Source organism: Pan paniscus, chromosome 1 (assembly GCF_029289425.2).
Source record: "Pan paniscus chromosome 1, NHGRI_mPanPan1-v2.0_pri, whole genome shotgun sequence".
NCBI lineage: Eukaryota > Metazoa > Chordata > Mammalia > Primates > Hominidae > Pan > Pan paniscus.
The window spans coordinates 207,475,802-207,487,368 of NC_073249.2; positions in this window are offsets into that span (position 1 = coordinate 207,475,802).

The following is an 11,567-nucleotide window of genomic DNA, read 5'->3' on the forward strand; positions in this document are numbered from 1 at the left end:
CTGTGTCCATGTGTTTTACCTAGCTTGGCTGGAAACTTCCAGATAGACACAGCCCTGCTCATCTGACTCATGAGGTTGCCGAGCATCCTGGGTGGCTCCTAGTGGCCTGCTGGGAACTCCCTGGTGTACTCCAGCCTACTCGCACCCTCCACACCCAGCCTGCATCTGCGCCTCCTAGCTGTTGCCTGCGCCCTTCCCTCTGCCCGGAATTCCCTTCCCCTCCTTTCATCTCTGGCAAACATTCTTCCAGCTCCAGATTGGAAAGCCTTCCCAAGACCCTCTGGGAGCATCTCCCTCCTCCAGTGTGATCCTGGAGCACAGGATGAGAACTTCTGTTCATGTCAATTTCCCTCTAGAATAGCTGTGTACATCTCTTTCCTCCATTAGACCTTGAGGGCAGGAATCGTGTTTATTTCAGTGTCTCCATTGCTTATGGGCAGGCCAGGTGAGAGGTACAATGTATTTGGTTGAATGAAGTTGTTGTTGTTGTTGTTGTTGTTGTTATTATTATTATTATTATTATTAGAGACAGAATTTTGCTCTTGTTGCCCTGGCTGAAATGCAATGGCGTGATCTCGGCTCACTGCAACCTCTGCGTCCCGGGTTCCAGCAATTCTCAGCCTCCCGAGTAGCTGGGATTACAGATGCCCACCACCACGCCCAGCTAGTTTTTGTATTTTTAGTAGAGATGGGGTTTTGCCATGTTGCCCAGGCTGGTCTCCAACTCCTGGCCTCAAGTTATCCTCCCGCCTCGGCCTCCCAAAGTGTTGGGATTATAGGCATGAACCACCACGCCCAGCAAATAAAGTAATTATTATCCCCCATTAATGTAGCACAGATAGGTCTTCCCTTAATGGTAACTATGACCGTTATAATAGTTCACACATATTGAGCACCTTACCATGTGCCTCATCCCATTGCAAGCTGTTGCCACTCTCCCAATAAACCTATGAGGTAAGTATTGTCTCTGTTTTAAAAGTGCCAGGCGCAGTGGCTCATGCTTGTAATCCCAGCACTTTGGGAGGCCAAGGCAGGAGGATCACTTGAGGTCAGGAGTTCGAGACCAGCCTGGCCAATATGGTGAAACCCTCTCTCTACTAAAAATACAAAAATCAGCCAGGTGTGGTGGCGTGTGCCTGTAGTCCCAGCTACTCGGGAGGCTGAGGCAGGAGAATCACTTGAACCTGAGAGGCGGAGGTTGCAGTGAGCCGAGATCGCACCACTGCACTCCAGCCTGGGAGACAGAGTGAGACTCCATCTCAAATAAATAAATAAATAAATAAACAAACAAACAAATAAAATAATAAAAGTGAAAAAAATCCCGAGGCTGGAGGATCACTTGATCCCAGGGGTTTGAGGCTGCAGTGAGCTATGATTGTGCCACTGTACTCCAGCCTGGACAACATTGCAGAAGGCTAATTGTGGAACCTAATGAGCTTGTCACTCCAGCAAGGCCTTGTCTCAAAAAAATAAATAAAAAGTGAAAAAAGGAACGTCAAGAGAAAGGTTAAGTAACTCGCCTAAAGTCACACAGTAAAAGCCCATGCCAGCTAATGTCTGTTGGATAACTGTATACTATGTACGGCAGAAACCAGCCTCACTGCACTGTACACAGTAGACACTCAGGAAATATTTACCATTTTGCAGCCAAAGCTTACCCCCACCATCTTTCATGCAGACCCTGAGCAGGGTAGAAAGTAGAGTTCTACATGTTGTAAGAATCCACTCCCCCATTGCAGAAAGCTAATTGTGGAGCCTGATGAGCTGGTCAGATCACACATAGAGCCAGGAGTAGAAGCCACAGCTTCCAGCCAGTGCCCTTGACAGGGCAGCCCACCATCTCTCAAACACGGGGAGGTTCAAGAACAACACCAACCCCCTAATCAGGGACAAAGGGTTTGGAGTTGAGTCACCATCTGTCTGGTGACAGGAAAGCTACAGTGTGGGCAGGAGGCCTGGGAAGTAACTTGGTAGTAATATCTACCCATTTTGTGCCAGGCATTATGCTGGTCACTCTGTCTGCTTCATCTCCTCTAATCCTTACCACAGTCCCATCATTGTTCCCATTTTACAGGTAAGAAAAATCGAGGCACCAAAATGTGTAATTACCTGCTCAAGACCACATTGCTAGTGATTAACAAAACCTGGACTTGAGCCCAGACCTGTCAACACCAAAGTCCATACTTCCGTGCCCACCACACCCTCTCCACCCTCTCGGCTGCCTCAGTGCTCCTCCCCATCACGCTGCAGCAGGGATGCTGCACTGATGATGGACCCCAGGGGCCCCAGCGGGAAAGGCAGAACCTGTCACGTCAGAGTGTCCCAGCTCGAGCAGATGCACCTGGTTGGCAGTGGTGTTCCAGCTGCCCCTACAGGCCTGGCTGGCACAGGGCATGGGCCTGAGGCCAGAGCCTCCTGGCCCTGGGCCAGCCTCTTGGGGCCGAGGTAATGTGGGGCCCAGAGCTGGGGCTCAGGGCTAAAAGCCCCTCTCCCCAGCTCATTAGCAAACATCTGGGCTCAGGAAAATGACCGACCTGGAATGTGACTGAGCTGTGGGGAGCTGCTCTCTCCCAGAGTCCGGGAATGTGAGCTCCCTCCTGCAGGGCACCGACTCAGCCCAGCTGTTTCCTCTAATCCTGTCAGTCTGGCCTCAACGGGGGTCCAAACCTCTGCACTCTCGCTGGAGAAATAGAATGAAAACAAGCAAAAGGCCTGTCTTCCCAGTCCAGCCCACTGAACAGCGGGTTGGTACACAGTCCCTCTCTTTTTACGATAAAGATGAGAGTATTCACACCTCCAGGTATGGAGCTGGGAGGAGCCATTCGGACTCATCAGGGGAGGCTCAGGGTTTAACATTGTTCCTGCATCGCCCTCTGACTCTGTGCTAGTTGTTTCACACCTGGGCCTTGGTTTCCTTATCTGTAAAATGCAGTTAGTAGTGCTATGTACTCCATAGATTTGTTGTCTGGAGTCATTCATTTATTCAACAAATATTTATTGTGCCTGTTATGTGCCAGACATGCACAGAGGTGTTGAGGACACAACAAGACTAGACCAATAAGGTCCCAGCCTCCAAGGAGCTTATGTTCTGCCACACCCAGGCAGATTGTGCAACAGATAAACAGATGAGTGGATCTCACATAACCAATGTGTTCTGAAGGTTCCAGGTTCAGTTGTTTAATATTTATTTAAAAGAGCCTGGCGCGATGGCTCACGCCTGCAATCCCAGCACTTTAGGAGGCCGAGGTGGGTGGATCATTTGAGGTCAGGAGTTCAAGACCAGCCTGGCCAACACGGTGAAACCCCGTCTCTAATAAAAAGACAAAAATTAGCCCGGTGTGGTGGTACGTGCCTGTAATCCCAGCTATTTGGGAGGCTAAGGCAGGATAATTGCTTGAACCTGGGAGGCAGAGGTTGCAGTGAACCGAGATCACGCCAGAGCACTCCAGCCTGGGTGATGGAGTGAGATTCTGTCTCGAAAAATTATCATCATAATAATATTTAAAAGAAAAAAAGGAGAGGCCAGGCGCGGTGGCTCATGCCTGTAATCTCAGCACTTTGGGAGGCTGAGGCAGGTGGATCACCTGAGGTCAGGAGTTCAAGACCAGCCTGGCCAACACGGTGAAACCCCATCTCTACTAAAAATACAAAAATTAGCTGGGTGTGGTGGCACGTGCCTGTAATCCCAGCTACCTGGGAGGCAGAGGTTGTAGCGAGCCGAGATCGCACCATTGCACTCCAGCCTGGGTGACAGAGCGAGACTTTGTCTCCAGAAAAAAAAAAGAAAAAAAGGAGAAAAAGTATTATGAACGAACTAAGCTAGAGTGGGCGATGTGGTGGGGGAGGTATGAACTCACTGAGAAGCCTCAGAAAACGTCGCAAAGAGGTGACACTTAAGGTGAGATTATAATGAGATGGAGCCAGGATTCAAGAAGATAAATGGATGCAAAGCACTCAGCACAGTTCCTGGAAAATAGCACGTGCTCCATAAAATGAAAGCTATTTCAGGGAGGTTTCATATATATAGCTCAGGAAAGGTGCTGGAGTCAGATGCCCTGGATCAAATCCAGGATTCAGCACAAAGCTTTCTCACCTTACTCCAGTAATGCATCTCTTGAGCCTCAGTTTCCTCATCTGGAAAACAGGAATTGTAATAGGACCCATCCCCAGGATCACCCAGAATTCACTGAGAGACGTGAATGTGAGGCACAGAGCCGGCACACGCTTGGCTCTCAGGAAGTGGTAGTTACTATGGTGGGTTGTTTGTTTGTCTGAGGTGGACTCTCACTCTGTCGCCCAGGTTGGAGTGCAGTGGCGCGATCTCCGCCCACTGCAACCTCCACCTCCCAGGCTCATGAGATCCTCCCACCTCAGCCTCCTGAATAGCTGGGACTACAGGCATGTGCCACTACGCTCGGCTAATTTTTGTATTTTTAGTAGAGATGGGGTTTTACCATGTTGGCCAGGCTGGTCTCAAACTCCTGACCTCAGGCAATCTGCCCACCTCAGCCACCCAAAGTGCTGGGGTTACAGGCATGAGCCACTGAGCTCGGCTATATTATCCTTTTTCATAGAGGAAAAAAGGATTTGCCCAGATCCACTCAGCAAGTCAGCAGAACATCCAGGACCAGAAACAGGTGTTCTGACTTTGAGCCCATCCACCTGGGCTGTGTCCTCTAGCCTCTTCCTCCCTGCTGGTGGGCTCAGGAAACCTTGGGCCCCATCTTGGACACAGAAGACTCAGAAGGAGAAGGTGGCCATGCACTGTGAGTTCCACAGTATGGAGCCTGTCCTCTCAAGGATTGCAGAGGGTCTTGGCCTGGACGGGAGAGCAGGAATGAGGCCCCAGGGACTCCATGGGTCCTTGGCCCCATGGAAAAATGTAAAATGTTCTTTGTAGGGCCAGATACAGTGGCTCATGCCTATAATCCCAGCACTTTGGGAGGTCAAGGCAGGAGGATCACTTGAATCCAAGAGTTCGAGACCAGCCTGGACAACATAGCAAGACACTCTAAGAATAAAAAGAAAAAAACTAAAAATTAGCCTGGTGTGGCGGCATGTGCCTGTAGTCCCAGCTATGTGGGAGGCTGAGGTTGGAGGATCTCTTGAGCCCAGGAGTTAGAGACTGCAGTGAGCTATGATTTTACCACTGCACTCCAGCCTGGGTGACAGAGAAAGAAACTATCTCAATAAATAAATAAATAAACAAACAAAATAAAATAATAAAATACTATTTGTAGGTAGGATGAGACACCAAGAATCAAGAAGGGAAATCAAGGCACTTCACTCCTCACTTGTTTTCTTCTTTCCTGTGACTCCCCACATGCTGCCCAGCTGAATTCACTGTTTCCTTCAGCTGTGGTTGTCTGACCCCACAGTAACAGACACAGCCTCCGTGTGACAGCACCGGGACGGGGCTCTCAGGAAAGGGCCTGGCGCCTGCAGGTCCTCCACAAAGCCGTTGCCAGCACCCTGGCCCCCATGGTAAATATGGTGAACAAGGCTGCCATGGTGATGGGCAGCCCTGGGTTCTCTTCTTAATCGATACATAGGGCTAGAGGTTAGGCAAATCAATTCTTTTTCTTTTTCTTTTTCTTTTTTTTTTTCTTGAGACCGAGTCTCGCTCTGTTGCCCAGGGTGGAGTGCAGTGGCGCGATCTCGGCTCACTGCAAGCTCTACCTCCCGGGTTCACACCATTCTCCTGCCTCAGCCTCCCGAGTAGCTGGGACTACAGGTGCCCGCCACCAAGCCCGGCTAATTTTTTTTGTATTTTTAGTAGAGACAGGGTTTCACCGTGTTAGCCAGGATGGTCTCGATCTCCTGACCTCGTGATCCACCCGCCTCAGCCTCCCAAAGTGCTGGGATTACAGGCGTGAGCCACCACGCCTGGCCCCCCCTTTTTTTTTTTTTTTAAGATGGAGTTTTGCTCTTGTTGCCCAGGCTGGAGTGCAATGAAGTGATCTCAGCTTGCTGCAACCTCCGCCTTCCAGGTTCAAGTGATTCTCCTGCCTCAGCCTCCTGAGTAGCTGGAATTACAGGCGCGTGCCACCACACCCAGCTAATTTTTGTATTTTTAGTAGAGACAGGGTTTCACCATGTTGGCTAGGCTGGTCTCGAATTCCTGACCTCATGATCCACCCACGTCGGCCTCCCAAAGTGCTGGGATCACAGGCGTGAGCCACCGTGCCCGGCCTCGGCAAATCAATTATATTACAATGTCATGGTTCCAGGTTTTTTTTCCCCTATATTGTTCCTTCCATTTCTCGGCTCCCCGTGGCCCACACATATCCACAGTGAGTGGGAGAAGAATTTTTCTCCCTCCTCAAGAGCAGCCCTCCTCAGCTTTTTTTTTTTTTGACAGAATTGCACTCTTTCACCTAGGCTGGAATGCAGTGGTGCGATCTCAGCTCACTGCAACCTCCGCCTCCCGGGTTCAAGCCATTCTCATGCCTCAGCCTCCTGAGTAACTGAGATTACAGGCACTCGCCACCATGCCCGGCTAATTTTTGTATTTTTAGTAAAGACGGGGTTTCACCATGTTGGCCAGGCTGGTCTGGAACTCCTGACCTTAGGTGATCCTCCCGCCTAGGCCTCCCAAAGTGCTGGAATTACAGGCATGAGCCATTGCGCCTGGCCAAGAGTGGGCCCTTCTGTGAATATTTAATATGCCACAGATATGAAAATTTTAATAGGTTTTTCTATTCAGTAGCAGAATTGATAGGTTTATCCTCTTCTATAGCAATATTTTTTCTTGAGATTTTTGTGCTCCAGATACATTCGTTGAAAAAAATCACGTTTTTAGGAACATGGGAGTTGGAGAAAAAGAAGGCACAAAAGAATCTCTGTATCTGCCCAGCCGTTCTACTAGAGAGCCGGTCTCCAACCACATGCACAGATACACACAGATACACACAGGGCATCCAGCAGCCATGCTTGTTCTCCACGAACCTGCCCTCCTGGACAAAGGGGATTGGAACAGAGAGGACGCCTGACCCAGGCTGAGCCTATCAAACTATCTTTCTGAACTGAGGGGCATAGCGCCCATCTGGGAGGACTGCAACCCATAAAGGCAGAATTTTCGAGAACTCTGGCTGCTGAAGGAGCTGACAAGGGCTTGGTTCTTGCCAGTGTATCCTCAATGTTCTGCTTTACCTTGGATTCTATGAGCTTCTCCAGGATCTCACGATCTCAAGCTGACTTGAAGGAGTGTGTTACTTGCCTCCTAAAACATTTTGACTAAAGCAACAGTGATTTTTAGACTACTTGCTAAGTGTCCAGCACAGTGCAAGCTATTACAGATAGGATAAGGCATATGAGCTGCCCTTTAAGGGAGAAGGACCAGCATATGAATCAGCAAAGGGAAGGCTTATTGCCAAGGAGGGTGCCCAGGCATGAGGGCCATGGGGGCTCAGAGAAGGAAGAACTCCCAGGGGGCTGGCATGGCTAGAGAAGGCTTGCTGGGCCGGACACAGTGGCTCACATCTATAATCCCAGCACTTTGGGAGTCCAAGGCGGGCAGATCACTTGAAGTCAGGAGTTCAAGACCAGCCTGGCCAATTCTACTAAAAATACAAAAATACAAAAAATAATAATAATAAATAAATAAAAATTAACCAGGCGTGGTGGTGCATGCCTGTAGTCTCAGCTACTTGAGAGGCTGAGGCAGGAGAATCACTTGAACCAGGGACCCTGGGAGGTTGCAGTGAGCCAAAATTGTACCACTGCACTCCAGCCTGGGTGACAGAGCAAGACTCTGTCTCAAAAAAAGAAAAGAAAAGAAAAGAAAAAGCTTGCTGGAGGAGGTGTTATGTGAGCAGGGGCTTGAGATATGAGCAAGACTTGGCACGTCAAGAAAGCAGCCCACGCTAAGAAATGGAACACAGGGTATGGTGGCTCATGCCTGTAATCCCAGCACTCTGGGAGGCCGAAGCGGGCAGATCACCTGAGGTCAGGAGTTTGAGACCAGCCTGGCCAACATGGTGAAACCCTGTCTCTACTAAAAATACGAAAATTAGCCGGGCGTGGTGGCACACGCCTATAATACCAGCTACTTGGGAGGCTGAGGCAGGAGAATTGCTTGAGCCCGGGAGATGGAAGTTGCAGTGAGCCGAGATGGCACCACTGCACTCTAGCCTGGCCAACAGAGTGAGACTCTGTCTCAAAAGAAAAAAAAAAAAAAAGGAACTTCCTTGTTTGAATGCATTTGTCACCCCTAGGAAAGGGATGTTTCATAAATCAATAAGTAGTTTGATTGAAATAGAGTTGGCCGGGCACAGTGGCTCACGCCTGCAATCCTAGCACTTTGGGAGGCCAAGGCAGGCAGATCACGAGGTCAGGAGATAGAGACCATCCTGGCTAACACAGTGAAACCCCATCTCTACTAAAAATACAAAAAATTAGCCGGGCATGGTGGCAGGCGCCTGTAGTCCCAGCTACTCAGGAGGCTGAGGCAAGAGAATTGTTTGAACCAGGGAGTTGGAGGTTGCAGTGAGCCGAGATTTTACCACTGCACTCCAGCCTGGTGACAGAGCGAGACTCCGTCTCAAAATAAAAAAGAAAAGAAAAGAAAGAAATAAAGAAAGAAAAGCAAGTACAAAGGAGGCCCGGAGGTGGGAATGGGCCCGTGTGTGCAGGAACAGCAATGACAGGAGGACAGGAGCGGAGGAGCAAGGGAGGGGTGGGTGGGAGACAAGGTCAGAGACGTACCAAGAGGGCCAGGTCTTGTAGAGTCCTACAGTCCACTGTATCGACTTTGACTTTTTCTCCAAATGGGATGAGAAGCCATTGGGGAATTCTGAGCAGAGAAATTATATAATCCAATTTATGTTTAACACTGGCTGCCGTGTGGAGACTAGATTAAAAAGGGTGTATCGGGGAGCAATGGTCTAACATTACTATATGTCAAGTACTGATGAAGGGGCTTTTTATATATTAATTAATTATCATGTAGGTAATAACCTTTTGAGGTAGGTATTATTAACATTGTTCCCATTTGTGGATGAAGAAACTGAGGCATGGACAGAGTAAACAACTTCCAAGGCCCCACAGATAATAAGTGGAAGAATTGGAATTCAAACCCTGCAGATCTATTCCAGGGCCCCCTGCTCTTAGCCCCCATCCTGCTCCACATGGGATGGGTGGAGATAGGAGTTAAGCGGCTTTGAAGGCTAGGCTAAGAAATTGGGACCTATATTATGTGCTTATTGGGGAGCTACTGAAGATTTCTGAGCAGAAAACAACATGCATAAAATATTGTTAAGACTGGTTGGAGAGGGAGAGATGGAAATCTGGGAGTCCATTTGGAAGACTTGCAGAGATTCTGGCAAGGTCAAAGAAATTCCCCAAGGTTCCCCATCCTCAATCAAACTGAGGCTTTACAGATAACAGGTCCAGACCAGAAAGAAGTTTTATGGTTGGTTTTGGGGACCCAGGGAGAGGATTCAGGAAACCCTAATAGATGTGGCTCCTGACTGACAAATTCTAGTGTTACCTTCTGTGACTTTATCTCCTAATCTTCAAGAGAGGTATCCAAATTGATGAAGAGAAGATCTATAATCATCTTTCTATTCCTTGACAGGAAGACTTCTCCTATAAACCAAGTAGGATTTGGGTTTTATCCATGAAGTCTGCTTCCATGGGGAGAAGAGGAAGTCATGTCTGGAACAGTGGCGAGTCTTTAATTTCTGTGGTATGAAGAGTCTATCATGTGGTATTATAATGGATATACTCCCATGTAGACGGGAGATGATTCTTTCCATCATAATTTATTATATAATTGATTATGTTAAAAAATGAACTCTTTAGCTGGTTTTCCTTCTCTCCTCAATAACAGTGTGCCTGACCTCACATCTGGACCATGTGGCAGGAAGGGAAAAGGATCATTAAAACCATCTTACAGTGAGGCCCAGAGAGATCAAGTGACTTTCTCATGATTACACAGTGACCCAGGGACGCTCTGATGAGAACAGTGGATGCTCTATAGTAAGAATTTGGGGAAGCCTTTCTTCTGATTGAAAGTCACTGACCCATGGAAGGATCAGTCAGTCAGAGGCACCCACTTAAAAAGCAAGTTAATTTAAGGGCTTTAAAAATATAGCAAACATTACTTATAATAACTAATAAAAAATAAAAATATAGAAAACATCAAACTCAACTACCTAACTGAAAAATAAGAATAAAACTATTCCATAACTATTATAATAAAAATGTACTCTAGGCTGGGTGAGGTGGCTCACACCTGTAATCCCAGCACTTCAGGAGGCCGAGGCGGGTGGATTACCTGAGGTTGGGAGTTCAAGATCAGCCTGGCCAACATGGCAAAACCCCGTTTCTACTAAAAATACAAAAATTAGCCAGGTGTGGTGGCAGGCGCCTGTAATTCCAGCTACTTGGGAGGCTGAGGCAGGAGAATCTCTTGAACCCGAGAGGCGGAGTTTGCAGTGAGCTGAGATCACGCCACTGCCCTCCAGCCTAAGTGACGTGGCGAGACTCTGTCTCAAAAAAAAAAAAAAAAAAGTTAGTGGGTGCAGCGCACCAGCATGGCACATGTATACATATGTAACTAACCTGCACATTGTGCACATGTACCCTAAAACTTAAAGTATAATAATAATAAAAAATAAAAAAAAATACCAGGCTAACAAACAAACAAAAAAAAGTACTCTAGGTCTTGATCACAATCAGAGATACAGACAGCAGAAAAACTAGAGGGCAAAGAGTGATGGAAACTGGAAGACATACATGTGCAGATAGACAAAGACGGAGAGACTGGAGAGGGAATCACAGCACATTTATACTCATATACACACACACAGAAGCCACGTAGACCTAATTTACAGATACTGCTCCTTCAAAATCAAATCCCTAGAGCCACATTTCTCACTATTAGATAAGGGAGTTACAAATATGGATGGAAGGAAGGCTAGACTAAATCCTAGGTTTTAGACTTAAGATAGCATGAACTCAAGGTCACATACACACACACACACACACACAGACACGTATTTTCTAGTACGTCGGCTAAGAGGTGGACAAAGCTTTTGGTGTGTCTAAGTAATGGCACACCAACAGCAGCAAGCACACCTAGAGAGCTTGGTTTCTAACTACCACTCCCCACTCAATGGAACCAGCGCTCCTTGGAGAAATCGCTGATTCCAGGGCTGGGTGGGGCAAATACAAGAAGAGTCTGCAATAGCTCGTGTTCAAAGAATGGAATGGATACGTCAAAGGGATACAGATACCATTTGAAAGAGACCCTACTGGACAAATCTAGACAATTTGAGTTAAATATTAATAATAATGGATTGTAATCAGTTGAATAAAATGAGAATCCATGAGTCCATACTGATATAGATAAATGACTAAATAAGTGAGGGAGAAGGGAAAGTTCCACGTAATAAGAAATTATTATGCCACATAATAAGAAATAATAAATTTAGGACCAGATGCAGTTGTTCATGCCTGTAATCCCAGCACTTTGGGAGGCTGAGGCAGGTGGATCGCTTGAGCCCAGGAGTTCAAGACCAGCCTGGGCAACATAGTGAAACCCCATCTCTACAAAAAATACA